This window comes from Excalfactoria chinensis, chromosome 3 (assembly GCF_039878825.1).
Source record: "Excalfactoria chinensis isolate bCotChi1 chromosome 3, bCotChi1.hap2, whole genome shotgun sequence".
In the NCBI taxonomy this organism is placed as follows: domain Eukaryota; kingdom Metazoa; phylum Chordata; class Aves; order Galliformes; family Phasianidae; genus Excalfactoria; species Excalfactoria chinensis.
The window spans coordinates 83,521,482-83,534,537 of NC_092827.1; the positions used below are offsets into that span (position 1 = coordinate 83,521,482).

At 44.6% G+C, this 13,056-nt stretch overlaps 1 protein-coding gene across 3 annotated transcripts in view; it reads right to left on the reverse strand.

Moving 5' to 3' along the window:
• BICRAL (BICRA like chromatin remodeling complex associated protein) overlaps window positions 1-9,436 on the reverse strand; it is a 29,166-nt gene extending 19,730 nt beyond the window's left edge. The window contains exons 1-2 of one of the 3 annotated variants that reach the window (XM_072332990.1): window positions 9,252-9,316; window positions 6,591-6,652 (exon numbers count right to left, since the gene is read on the reverse strand). The gene's annotated coding sequence lies outside the window, so the exon portion shown is untranslated. Of the gene's footprint in view, window positions 1-6,590; window positions 6,653-8,023; window positions 8,090-9,251 lie in introns of those variants that run through there. The other 2 variants (XM_072332989.1, XM_072332991.1) reach the window with 2 other exon arrangements.
• Window positions 9,437-13,056: the final 3,620 nt, after the last annotated feature.

Consider the following 13,056-nt stretch of genomic DNA (forward strand, 5'->3'; position numbering starts at 1 on the left):
CAATATGTACTTCCTACTATTCAGCCCTACTGCTAAACATACAGCTCATCAGATTAGAAACACGTATTGCTATGTTCTTCCTCATCCTATACACAAGAAAAATCTACTCAAATTACTGTAAGCTCCTACCAGCCTACAAGACAATAAAGACAAAAATGAAGAAAACATACATTTTTGTAAACTCTGTGAGTAACAACCAGCCTTCCCAGGAGCACACCTATGTGCTCTACCAGAATTCTTGCCATCACTAGCAGAAATCTTACAGCCAGCATTCAGCTGAAGAGGCTGCCGCACTCTCAACACCTTGAAAACCACAAGTAAACAAAAAAAAATACATCACTACCACCTCAACATCCCCCCCAGCAAGGGCTGTGTAACACCACTCTGATGGAACGCAAGATGGCAGCGCGTCTGAGAAATACCACAGGACCATCATGCAGTTGGAACACCACTCGCAGGTATGTGGTCTGTGAGGGAAAAGTCAAGCTCACAACCAAGCCACACGAGCTCACTACCTATTCAGAATGAACTCTGTTTGCATTTCACCACGCGTACCCAAGGGCTACCTAAACCACATAATTGCACATTTAGTTCTTTTTAACTGATGCCAATTTTCAATGATGATTTGTGTTCTGCTAACTTCAGGACAGCAACAGAACAGGTGCACAACCAAGTTAAATTCTTGTGTACAACCTACATTAGCAAGACAGCACAAAAACATAACATGATGAGCAAGAACTGGAGGATGAGAGCTGCACAGCCCAGACCTGCAGCCTGCCAAACGCCACGTGTGCAACCCAAGGGATACATTAGCAGAAAACTTTAGAACCTCAGCAGTCCATGCATATAATGTATAAATAAATATGCATACATTGATTGACAACATGTGGAGACCACTTGCACAGGGTCAGCTGGCTGGGGCCTCAGCCCATGGGCAGGGACATGAGGCCTGGCGGGGCCTAGCAGTGCATCCCAGTGAGAGAGACAGCTGGGGGGAAATGTCCACACAGCCTCACGGGCAGCTGCCAGACCGTACCCTAACACAGATCATTATCATCAGTACAGTTCAACAGCGTATTTTAATTTAAATACAACACTCAGTTTTTCACGCTCAGTCCTGCCAGTGCATCCAATTGATTTACCAAGCGCAAATCCTAACTAATTAACAGTCACTACCCAACTGATACTTCCTGAAACTTGCCTCATGGTACCTGGAGAAGGCATACTGTTTATTTGTAACAACAGCCCTACTAATTGCTGGGAAATAACCAGGTTGCCCTTTATTGCACACTCCCAAACAGATAATAAGAGAGAGCAAAAGCCATTAAGCTGGCAAGGATCTACCAGCTATGTAGGCCAATCCTCTGAGGCACTGCTACTCAGTGGCCCAGAAGCCTCCGTCCTCCTTCCAACAGTCCAAGCTAATTGCAGCACAGACCAACACGGAGCCCTGAAGCTCTCCTGTCCACCTTGCCCACATCAGCTCCATGCTTTGAACTAGCACATGAAATTGATCTGACAAAACAAACTGATCTGTTTCAGTTTGAATGAGCTTCTTGGCCTGGTCCTGACTTGCCACAGAGCAGTAAGAGTTCTGAAATACTGGGTCCAGTTTTGAACCCTCACTCTAAGAAAAACTCAGCAGTCCAGCAGAGTGCCAACAAAACTGGGAAGCACCTAGAGCACAACACTAGGGAAGTCTGAGAGGAGTATGTTTCCTCAGTCTGGACATTAGGAGGCTAATGCAGGCACTAACTGCAGCTTTCCAGTTACCTCTGGTATCATCGAATGCCTGCAACATGGAAAACTCAATGAGAGCCGAGGAAAAAAAGTTCATGAACAAAAAGGCTCAAGCACAACAGCTGTGAAATGACTGTCTTTGCCTATTTTCAAAACTCACATGAATGTGACTTCAAGGCTAGCTCTGCTTACAGCAGGGAACTGGACCAGGTAACCTTCCAAGTGGTCCTTTATGACTTCATTACAAACTTCATACAAAACTTCACATATGAAGCAGTAAAATATTATAAGGAACCCAACAGTGGCTACTACAGAAAGGCAACGTTTAAAGCAGTAATTCTCAAAAATGTGGTAAGAACAACACTAAAGCATGGTAAGCCACTGAAGTGGTCTGCCTCTGTCGGTGTTATGTGCACCAGAATAATGACACATCAGTCATTAAAGAGGACTAAATATACATACAATTTTTTTAAAGTGATGGCAAATAAACTCTCTGATTTTATTTGGGCAAAAATAAAGGCAACTATTGAAAAGCTGTCATTCTAAAACAAAAAAGAAGAAAGAAAAATGAACTTTTAAAGTGTACTTTTCTTTTACAAAGGGCTCAGCCACTCTCCTACAAACCACACCGTGCTTGTATTCTAGGACATAAACATTTCTTACATTTCCTCTTGCAGAGTAACCCATAAAAAGCAACTATCACACCGGTGCAAAATCTACCAAGAGCTACACTTTAAAGAGCTCACAAAGGAAGAAATCTGGGATCCTAACCCAGCAACACAATGCGTTCTGCAAGCGTGAATTATTTTCTGTATTGAAAATCTTCACATTTTAAGCTGAACTTAGAGCACTTGAAATTAGCTGTGGAATTCTGAATTTAAAGCATCAGTACTGGCTTTCTGCATGCGACAGTATGGGAGGAAATCTGCAATTCAAACATTGAGAAGAACAACACAAAACCTCCCTCTGTGCTAAAACTACGCCACAAAAATAGGAACTGCTCAGGGCTTAGATAAAAAGCAACCAGCACAATGCAGAAGCTCTACCTGTGGTGAAATATGAAACCTGTGCAAAAGTGTGCATCTGCACAGTTTGTCAGATTTGGCAGGCAATGAACACCTGAAAGGACAGGTAGAGTGTACATATAATAGTTACATACCAGTTCCACATAAGGAAGGGCAAATAAAAAACATACACTAGAGCTCAAACAACCTGCAATAAGCTGCTCATTCATCCCTTAAACCTCATTTCCAATAAACATACCACGAAAAATCAGTCTCAATTTGAGTTTGGCAGGCACCTTAAGGTACGAAGCTTCCAAACACTACAGCCATATTTTATTTATAAAAGATAGAACCATTCACTTCAGTTATTAATAGCAAAAATGATAGGGAAAATTAATCCAGCCACAGTCCAGTGCTCTGACTACTTATGAATCCTCAGTGCAGATCTCTAAAATCTGCTTTCCCTCAGATACACAAGTTCAGAATTGAATTCTTTATTTGCTCAATAGAATATTTTCCTACAAGCTTTTCATGGTAACACCATATCCTGGCAAGCCTTTAATCTGAGAGCTTTCATTCTCAAAATCCCATGGAGAAAATCTAGAATAACTCATAGCCTAGAGCTCAGGGTACTCACTGCCCCTGCTTCACTCACTGGCTGAACACCCAGCTCAGCTCAGAGAGCCCAGCAGAGACCACCCTATCACCATGCATTGCTTGTTTTGGGCCCTATCTTCTAAGCTCTCCATCACACACAGTTCTTTTGGAATCTCAATACTCCTAAAACATTCTGAAACTTCCTGGCTACATCCTACAAGAGGAAAAGAAAGAAGCATGATCACAAAAAGTTCCTTAAGAAACATTTTCCTACGCAAAGAGAGATAGATGCTCTGAAGCCTGTTTCTAGACACTATCCGCAATAACGCACACCATTAGCACACAACATTTGTTCAACTCAATAGTTAAGAAGTGCCTTGCATCAGTTCCTCGATGTTTTTACCTTGTTTCTGGTAGCAAACATCACATTTCTAACTCTGCACATAAAATTATCAAAGAACCAATCGTTCTTCAATTAATTTATGAATTAACAACCAATTAATAATTTTTCAATGCCATTCCAGACAACAATCATTTTAAAAACAAGAAACATCCTGGCATATCTTGCTACAGGTGTGATACAATCAAGCCAGTACCAGTTCACAATGCATTACAGCCCACAGCTGAAAGCTGAACAGAGCTTTCTCTTCCTTTCAGTTAATATGTTTGGGAAATCAACTGCAATTTGAGTATGATAAATCAATGTGTGTAACAAATCCAGCAGAGCACTTCATAACGCTGCCCCAAACACCACATTGATCACATTGCCCTTGTCAAAGCCAAGGGAGATTCTGACACCTACTTCAGTAGGGCCAAGTTTTTCTAGGATAGAAAGCAACTAAACAAACTCAAGCTTCAATATCAGGTCTTAAAACTCCACAGCCAGATCAAGCTCACAGGAAAGTTACTGTGAGTTCCACCCAAGAGCACCTACCAAAACCATCAGTCTCCTGGTGAAGCTGAATTCACTGGGAGGGCATTAATGAACTGCCATCTCCACTCTTCCACAACACTACTAACAAAAGAAATGCTTTTGTATCAAGTTAGGACAGAGATTTGCCCACTCTTTCTTTCCCTGTTGGTGAACACTCCCCTTACTCAAAAGGAGAACCACAAGAAGCTCCTCAACATTTTAAAACTGCTGCAAATAAAGAAGTAAAGGAATTAAACTGACAGTCCACATCACTGGTTAACAGTTACTTTTTATTTTTTCCCAACAAATATTTTTCAACCATTCTCCATTAAAACAGAGACACTGCAGATGCTTTTTTCCACAATGAAAACATAAGTAAAAGAACATTAAAAATACAGAGAGCCATGAGTTCATTTAATTACAAGATCTTGGAAAACAAATCTATCAGTTAAGGTCACAGTGCTCACACTTTTATACTGATCCAAGGGCTTTGCCAACACTGCTGATTTCGGCTTCCCAACTCAAGCAGCTGCAGGTTGCAATGCACACCAGTACAGTATATGAATTGTGCAGGTTTTCCTCTACTGTAAGAGAACAAAGCATGCTTGTTTCTGCAGACAAACTCCATGCTTGTTCCGTACACAGTATGTCACCATAAAAAAAAAAAGCTTTTCAAGCAGAAGTGGAGTCTATTCCAACAGAAGAACTGTAATGAATTATCCCAGCCGTCTGGACAGAATGAACTACAGCATCAGAAAAGCAATTATACCTGGACTGTATCTATTACTTAGACAGGGATGCCACGCTTCTGCTCTCCCACTGCTACATCTACATTAAAAAGCACTACCCATTAGACTTATTGTAAATCTAACACAGCATGAAAAGACACAATCATTGACCATTAGAGCCACATTATGCATAAAACATAACTGCAGTTATGTAGGCTTTTTCCTGATATGGATGTGGAATTATACTAGAAAACCTCTGAGAACTCACTTAGCAGGCAATGCCCAAGGAGAATATCAACACACCCACAACACCTACCAAGATCTTCAACTTGGGACTGCACTTACCCACATTTCTAAGTTTTGTGGGCACCAAAAGGGTATTTTAAGGAAATGCTGCTTAAACTAGCAGAGCTGACTTGGTTCTTCTGCTTGTAGTTCCCTTCCCCCCCCAAACACACACATATCTCAGTACAATAAAACTAAATATATAAACTCTACTGGGGGTGGGGGGGGGAAACAACCTTTGGCAGGGTGGAAGGACAGGAAAAATTCCCATCTGTAAAGGTCATGTAATTACTTAGATACAGTATAACCACATCTGTCGAAAATACAACTACACAGCACTGACCTCACCTAAGGCCGCAAACACGCACCCTATTTTCAACTCAGGGAGGCTCTAATATATTACGCTAGTGCTCACACTGCAGCCACAGTAAAAACACATCTAGAACATATCAGCAGCATACTAGTGAACAAGCCATGGTGCACGGCTGGACCAGGCTATCGACTCTGTGAGCTCCTGCACTCCTCAATCAACACCAGCAAGGTGAGAAGGACACAAAGTACTGTTTGAAACAAAAAGCTTTTTCAACTCAGATCCGGACAAAGAAACATAGCAGGTATACAGAAATATCCTAGACCTATTCTTTTTTGATACATCTAATATCTAGCTGACAAAGATTTCTACTTAAGCATATGTTTAACTTTAATGGAAGCACGTTGGTGCAGTGTGTGTACACAAGACCTCTTTCACGCTGGGAAAATACTCATCATTTCATCAGATTTCCTCATTAGTTTAAGAAATTCATGAAAAACACAATCAGCAAACCCTTAGAGCTTACTGCGGGAACTTTACTTGTTCTTCCAGTGCTTCTTACAAGAACTTTATAAAACATTTCTGCATTAATGAAATTATTTCTGTCTTATTCCCAAGACTGTTAACAAAGATGCAAATTGCTTCAGGGAAAGGTCAATGGCACGTATTAAAGATACAGTGAGAGAATACTACACTTCACACTTACATTTTAAAGTAATTTATTAAGAGTTTTTGGCAGGCGGATCTCTAAGAAACTAAGACATTAACAAAGCTGCCCCCAAGACTTTGGAAGGGAGTTTATTCATAGCTAACTTTTTTCCAAAGTATTTCAGCAACAACAATGTGCATTCCACTAGAAATGCAATGTAAAATCCTTCAGGACCAGCATGTGAAGGATTTAACCTCAAATGAAAATAAACCTCCCACTTCCTCCAGAAATGAGCAAGAGGCGTGGGGAGGCCCTCTTATAACAACGTGTAGAAAAGCATTTAAGAACCAAGCATTCCACCCACCTTAGTGGGCTCAGTATGAGTTGGTCTGGTAGCATCCTTGTCGTTCCTGGATACAGATGTCGCTGTTAAACCCCGAGCACCAACCACATTACACATTCAGGACATTTGAGAAAAAAGGAACAACAACTTTGGATGAATTAGGTGCAAGACCAAATCAAAACACACTGTTATCAAGGTATTAAGTTGATTACCCACACACCAAAAAGTTACTTGTCCTTGAATTGTTGCAAACATTTTTACAAGTATTAAAAGGCTCTTTGCCAATGATTACTTTGCCTCACAGGCTGCAATTAAGTACCTAATGAAGGTGAGTTTCTCCTTTAATTGTATCTCATCGTTTTGGTCACTGGCTCAACAGAAGGGAATGTTCTTTCAAACCCTTTTTCTTTCTAAGCCCTGAGCAGACCTCGTGCCAAGAAACAAGCATCTGACAGACACGAAAGGCAGCTATGGGTAATGTTTGGAGCAGAGGCCTCTGAGATACGAGAAATGGGTGAGAGAAGAAGCAGGGGTTGCCCGCAGGAGCCCTCCTTTATGCCCCCCTGAGCACAGAACGGCCAACAGTCCCCCGCCTCTCTCCCAATAGCACACAGAGGGAACCTCGTACACCGCTTCCTCAAGGAGAGGAGAAAACTCGCAGCTGGGATACGTGGGGGAGCTTCTGTCTGCCCTGGAAAACAACGCTTCCTACACAGTCGGCCCAACACAGGCACGGCGGCAACGCCCCACCCGGCACAGCGACAGCATCGAGGGCCTTAAAATGGCGCCCGTGGGGGAGGAGAATCACCGCGAAACTGCGCAACAAACGCTGGCAGGAAGCCAGACAGCGCCATCTTCCCGGCTCTGCCCCGCTCCCCCTGGCAGGCACAGCCGCTCGGCACAAGCTGGCAGCCCTGCCCGGGCACAGCTCCGGCGGCCCTCAGCCCTCAGCTCGGCGTCAGCGAGCCCCGAGCTGCTGGGAAACAGGCCTCAGCACCTCCTTCATTCTCCCCGTGTTGCTTAATAGTAATTCCAAATACGTTCAAACGTTCGCCATACGGCTCTGCCTCGTTTTTATATTAAAGCGTTATGGCGTTGTTATCCGTGAGAGAGCTCTGCAGCCGATAGCAGGAGCGCATGAGGAGCGGGCAGCGCTGCACCCACCGCCCAGCTCCGCTCCGCAACCGCCAAAGGCTGCTTTAGCCACGAGCACGAAGTATTGACAAAAGCACTGCTGCTCCTAAGGAAAACAACCCCGATCGCACAAATAAACGCCATCTACCCAAAAGGAAAAACGAGCGGCAGGCTCCAGAAATAAAAAAGGTTTATTGTTAGGTTTAAAAAGGTACGGTACAATATAGTCTCCCTGAAAAAAAAAATAAAAAATAAAATAAAAAATAATAGATAATTATTAAAAAGACGACACCGCGGAGGGCAGCCCCAACAGGACCTACCGCCCAGGGCTCCGCGCACCCCCAAAAAGCGCCGTGTCCATCGCGGCTGGCAGCGGCAGGCACCGAGCGGCTCGGAGGAAACGGCAAAGCAAGCACCGAACGAATCGAATCGAATCTAGTGGCGGCACCGAAAGCGAGGAAACGAGCGAAAAATAAATCCCCAGAAGGCTCAAAGCTGAGCCACGAGCTGCGAGAAGTGACGGGATTAGGGTGGCGGCGAACGGCCGGGTACGGGGACGCATCGAGCCGGGAGGGAAAAAGGGGAAAAAGGAGAGAAAAATCCTTCCCGGCGCCGCGGCCGGCAGCGAGACGGCGCGTCTCCATTTTCCCGAGCAGGAGGAAGAACGAGTGTTTCACAGACCACAGAGCTTTAGAGAAAAGCAAAGAAACGAGGGGGGAAAAAAAAAGAGGGAGGAGATTTGAAAAGATTATTTTTCTTTCTCCCTCACACACTCTCTCCATCCCCTCTCCCTCACTCTCTCTCTCACACACACACACTCACACACACACACTCTCCCTCCTCTCCTTTTCCATCCCTCTCTCGATGGCCATCAAGGGGGCGGAAAATAAAGAAAAAAAAAAAAAAAAGACAACAACAACAACTAATTTTAAACCGGCTCAATCAATGAGTCATTAAAAGAGATTTTTTCTTCCCTCCTCTCTCCCGCATTTGCATGGCATCAGCAAGAAGGCACACAAAAAAAAACCCACCCCAAACCTCTCCCCTCTCGGCAGCTATCAGCCCGGACCTGAAACCTTATCTCCCTCAGCCTCCCCCCCGCGCCTTTATTTTAAGAAACAACTTTTTTTTTTTTTTTTTTCTTTTTTTTTTTTTTCTCTTTTCCTAAGTGCCCTCGGCAGCCGCCGCCAGCCTCGCCGAAAAACAGAGATATATGCTTCATTTCCATGTGAATCCACATCTGCCCGAACAACAGCCGCACCACGCGTCCCTCTTCTTCCTCCCGGCCCCCTCTGCTCGCTCTCTCCCGATATATATTTATATACATAGCCCCAGAGCCAATAGCTCTCTGGGCTGAAACCTAATATCCTGGTTTTGGCAACTCCTGGCTGTTAATTTGCTCCTCTTTTCTTTTCTGTCTGTCTGGAGATAGATTTCCCCCCCTCTCTTTTCCCTCCCCGAAGGAAGGGAGGAAGGAGGTTGTGTGTTTTTTTTTTTTTCCTTGAAATTTTTATCACAAAATTATAATACACTCAAAGGGAAACTCACCGTCATGAAAAAGCAGTGCCTTGTCAACGGGGTTTCTTCGCCATCACATCAGGGGCTGGCAGTGTAAGAGAGAGAGAGGGAGAGCGAGAGAGCGAGCGAGGGAGGGGGGGAGCGAGAGAGGGGGAAAGAGAAAGAGAGCGCGAGGAGAGCGGAGCCGCGCCGAGCACAGCGCAGCACTGCACAGCACAGCACGGCCGCGCACACCGCGCCGCCCGGCCCGGGCCGCCGCTCCGCTCCGCCGCCAGACAATGCCGCACCGGCGCGGCGGCACACGCAGCCGCCGGGCGGGCATGGTGACTGCTCCGCCGCTCGGCCCAGCCGCACGGCAGGCCCTTTAAAAACTTTCGCCGGCTTTCTTCCCCTCCACCCCCTCGAGAAACCCGTAGGTCTGGTAGTGTGTACGAGCCTGGGCCGCTTGCTTTCGGTTGCGAGTTGGGGGGTGTTTGGGGGCGAAGAAAACTGGGAGGAGAAAAAAAAAAAAAAATGTTCCCCGCTGATCGCAACGTGGACGTTCAGCCCTTGGGCAATGTCTGTAAAACGCTGCAGCGCTGCGGGGGGCAGGGAGCACCCCAAAATGAAACGCAAGGTCACCTTGGAAAAACCAGGCTCTGACCCAGCAGCGCTTCAGGTGCGCCCCTCTGTCACCACCCGCGCTTGGAACAAAGGACGCCCAGCTCCAGTAGCTTGACAAAGTTTCAGGTAACTTCCAAGCGGGAGTTTGGAGTTCCAGCTCACGGCTCTGACCCCCGCTGCTACAGCTCTGCGGTCTGCTTCACTTACAAACATTAATCACATCGTTTTGTTTAAAGATTCGGGACTGTGCAAAGTTTGCCCAACTTTCAGCATCCACCGTATTCATTAAAAACTTCGTTCAGTTGATCTTACAAGTGTACATTTTTGTTTATTTTTTTAACTTAAAAACAGATTCTTAGCATGAAGAAACATAAACTAATGATAAGAAATCTTTTCCAAGATCATCTTCTCACTGGTAATCTTAATTCCCAGGGATTTACAAAGAGCGGCCCTTCATTATTTTCTCCTAAAAAAATAGAGCTTCATTAAAAGTCTTTGGGGGAGGGTTTGAAGACTAAAGTTAGTAACATTCTTCTTAAATAGCCTTATGGCTCAAAAAATTCACTTTTAGTTTTTAAACACAGTGGCCCAAAAGTGGATGTGGGCAATGCACTGAGCGGAACTTCTCCAAGAAACACTTAGGCAGCTTTGGGGTTTTTTTTCTGTTAAAAAGCATCTTAAAATTGTTTCGCTTTTAAATTAAGATCTGGTTATATTATCTGTAAGCAGCAGCAATTCAAATTATAATGCGGGAAATAAAGGTTAAGCCTGGTCCTAAACACAATCTGCAGCTAAGGTGCATCCGCAGTTCTTGTTTACTTGCATGCCCACTGCAAAAAGGCTCAGATCACTGCCTGCATGGGAAGGCCCGGCCTAGCATGCATCCAGCTGGTCCTTCATGCAGCCCAGGCAAACTGTGCAGCAGCTTATAGCACTGCCTGGTGCATCAGACAATACATGAGCTGCACTTGCAAGGATTGTGAGTGGTCCACAATATGGGAACTGACACCACACATTGGAGAGCTCAGCACCCTAACTGCTTTTACTTCTGACACGAGCATTAGAAAATCAGAAAGGCCAGACTTCGACGTCACAGGATCACAGAATCGTAGGGGTGGGAAGGGACCTCCAGAGATCACGGAGTCCAACCCCCCCACCAAAGCAGGTTCCCTACAGCAGGTCACACAAGTAGACGTCCAGGCGGGTCTTGAATATCTCCAGAGCAGGAGACTCCACAACCCCCCTGGGCAGCCTGTTCCAGTGCTCTGTCACCCTCACTGTAAAGAAGTTCATGCTCACATTCATGCAGAACTTCTATGCTCCATTTTCTGTCCATTTCCCCTTGTCCTGTCTCCACACACTGCTGAAAAGAGTCTGGCCTCACCACTCTGCCCCCCACACCTCAGATATTTATAGACCTGGATCAGGTCCCCTCTCAGTCTTCTTTTCTCATGGCTAAACAGACCCAGTTCACGTAGCCTTTCTTCATAGGTCTCTAACTTCAGCAAATCTTCCAGTGGCTAAAACTACCCTGAATGAAAACCTACTTGGCCTCACTGACTTCAGAGAATTTTGTGCAAGTAAGAACCTTTGAACTGGAGAGATGCCACAAGTTGTTCTGATTTGGTTCACAGGATGGAACTTGGCTTCAGAGGGACACCACTCTGAAACAGCCTGATCAGTGTGCTGCCATCCTCCCAGTCCTGCAGAAACCACAAACAGGAAATAAGCAATACAAAGAAGGAGAGGGAGGAAGGAAGGCAAATGGTTTTGAATTGATTGCCTTGTCATAGGGAACACACAGAAGCCTATGTAAATAGCTGAAGACTAACATAATTTACACTTATTTTCCCTGAGTGACGTTTCAGAGCAGTCCTGGCAGTAACCTTACTGAGCAGGGACAGTACCAAAATGTGTAGCTAACATCTACACAATGAGACACTTGAAGCTATAAGACTTCTCAAGATCTACACAAGTCAGCCAGCATAAGGATGAAAACCCTTTACATTGCAACTGAGTAGACAAAACCAAAGCAGAACCCATGAGAGCCGTCCGTATTCTCTGCAGAGGCAAATCTGCATGTATTTCTGTATTTGCCATATCATCTGTTCAGAAACGGTTACTAAAAAAAAAAAAAAAAAAAAAAAGATAAAAGACAAGCATTGGATGTGACTTTATTGGTCACAATGAAGTATATACCCTTAAAGCAAAATTAATGTTACCTTCAATACTAAGAAGTTTGAAATCAGTCTTCAGCTGTACCGTACTCGCTTGCTGGTGTCCTACAGCATTTTCCAAGCCACATCTGTAAAGCAGTACTTACTGCCTTTTGTGATGAGGTACGCATGCTTTTTTTAAGAGGATCACATGATGTTTCTGAACAGAGTCTCATTGCCCCAGGAGCTCCCCCCTCTTCTCACTGCCTTACTGCATTAGAACTGAAGACCCCAATGTGTCAAAATTCCTGTACCCCAAGGTCACCTGCCCAGAGCTGTCCTTCTTAACCAGCCCTATCCTCCAGATTACGTACAGCGCACATTCAGTTGCTTGCCATCTCTCCGTAGCTTCCTCAATCACATTCACTCATTTTCTCATTCATTTTCTCATTCATTTTCATGTAGCAGCTTCAGGAGGAGTAAGGGAAAATACGCATGAGAAAAAAAGACCAGTGTCAAAAAGGAAGAGGAGAAATGTGTGGAAGACAGACGTTGGCGTAGTAATTCTTAAGTACCGCTACCAGGAACATCATGTGCACCCGTCACACAACATAATACTTGGATATATTTTGACATCAGCTGTCAAACTGTGACCATGCTATTTAACAACTACGGCTCTCATAGGTGTGCAAAGAACACCAAATCACATTTGGAGTGAGCTGAGATACAGAGCCCTGAAGTGACAGATTGTGGAGAAGTGAAAAGTAGGTTTTGATAGAGAGATGAAGAAAATAAAGGGATACAAACCACTCCCCATTCATTCTGCCTCCAGGCTTCTCCAAGGTCAAAAGCCCATTTCTCCAGCTACGTATCACAAGCGTTCTTGTTCTTGTGCTATCCTATGTTATTACCCCAAAAGAAGATCATGAAGATCACGAAGCAGCAGATTCATGTGAAAGAATTTAAGGACTAAGCATTAAATGAATGAATTCCACAGTCATCCTAAGATTCTCACATGAATAGCTGCTTTGTAACCTCACTGCACTGCATCCTCACTGAGCTACATCGGATGGAAA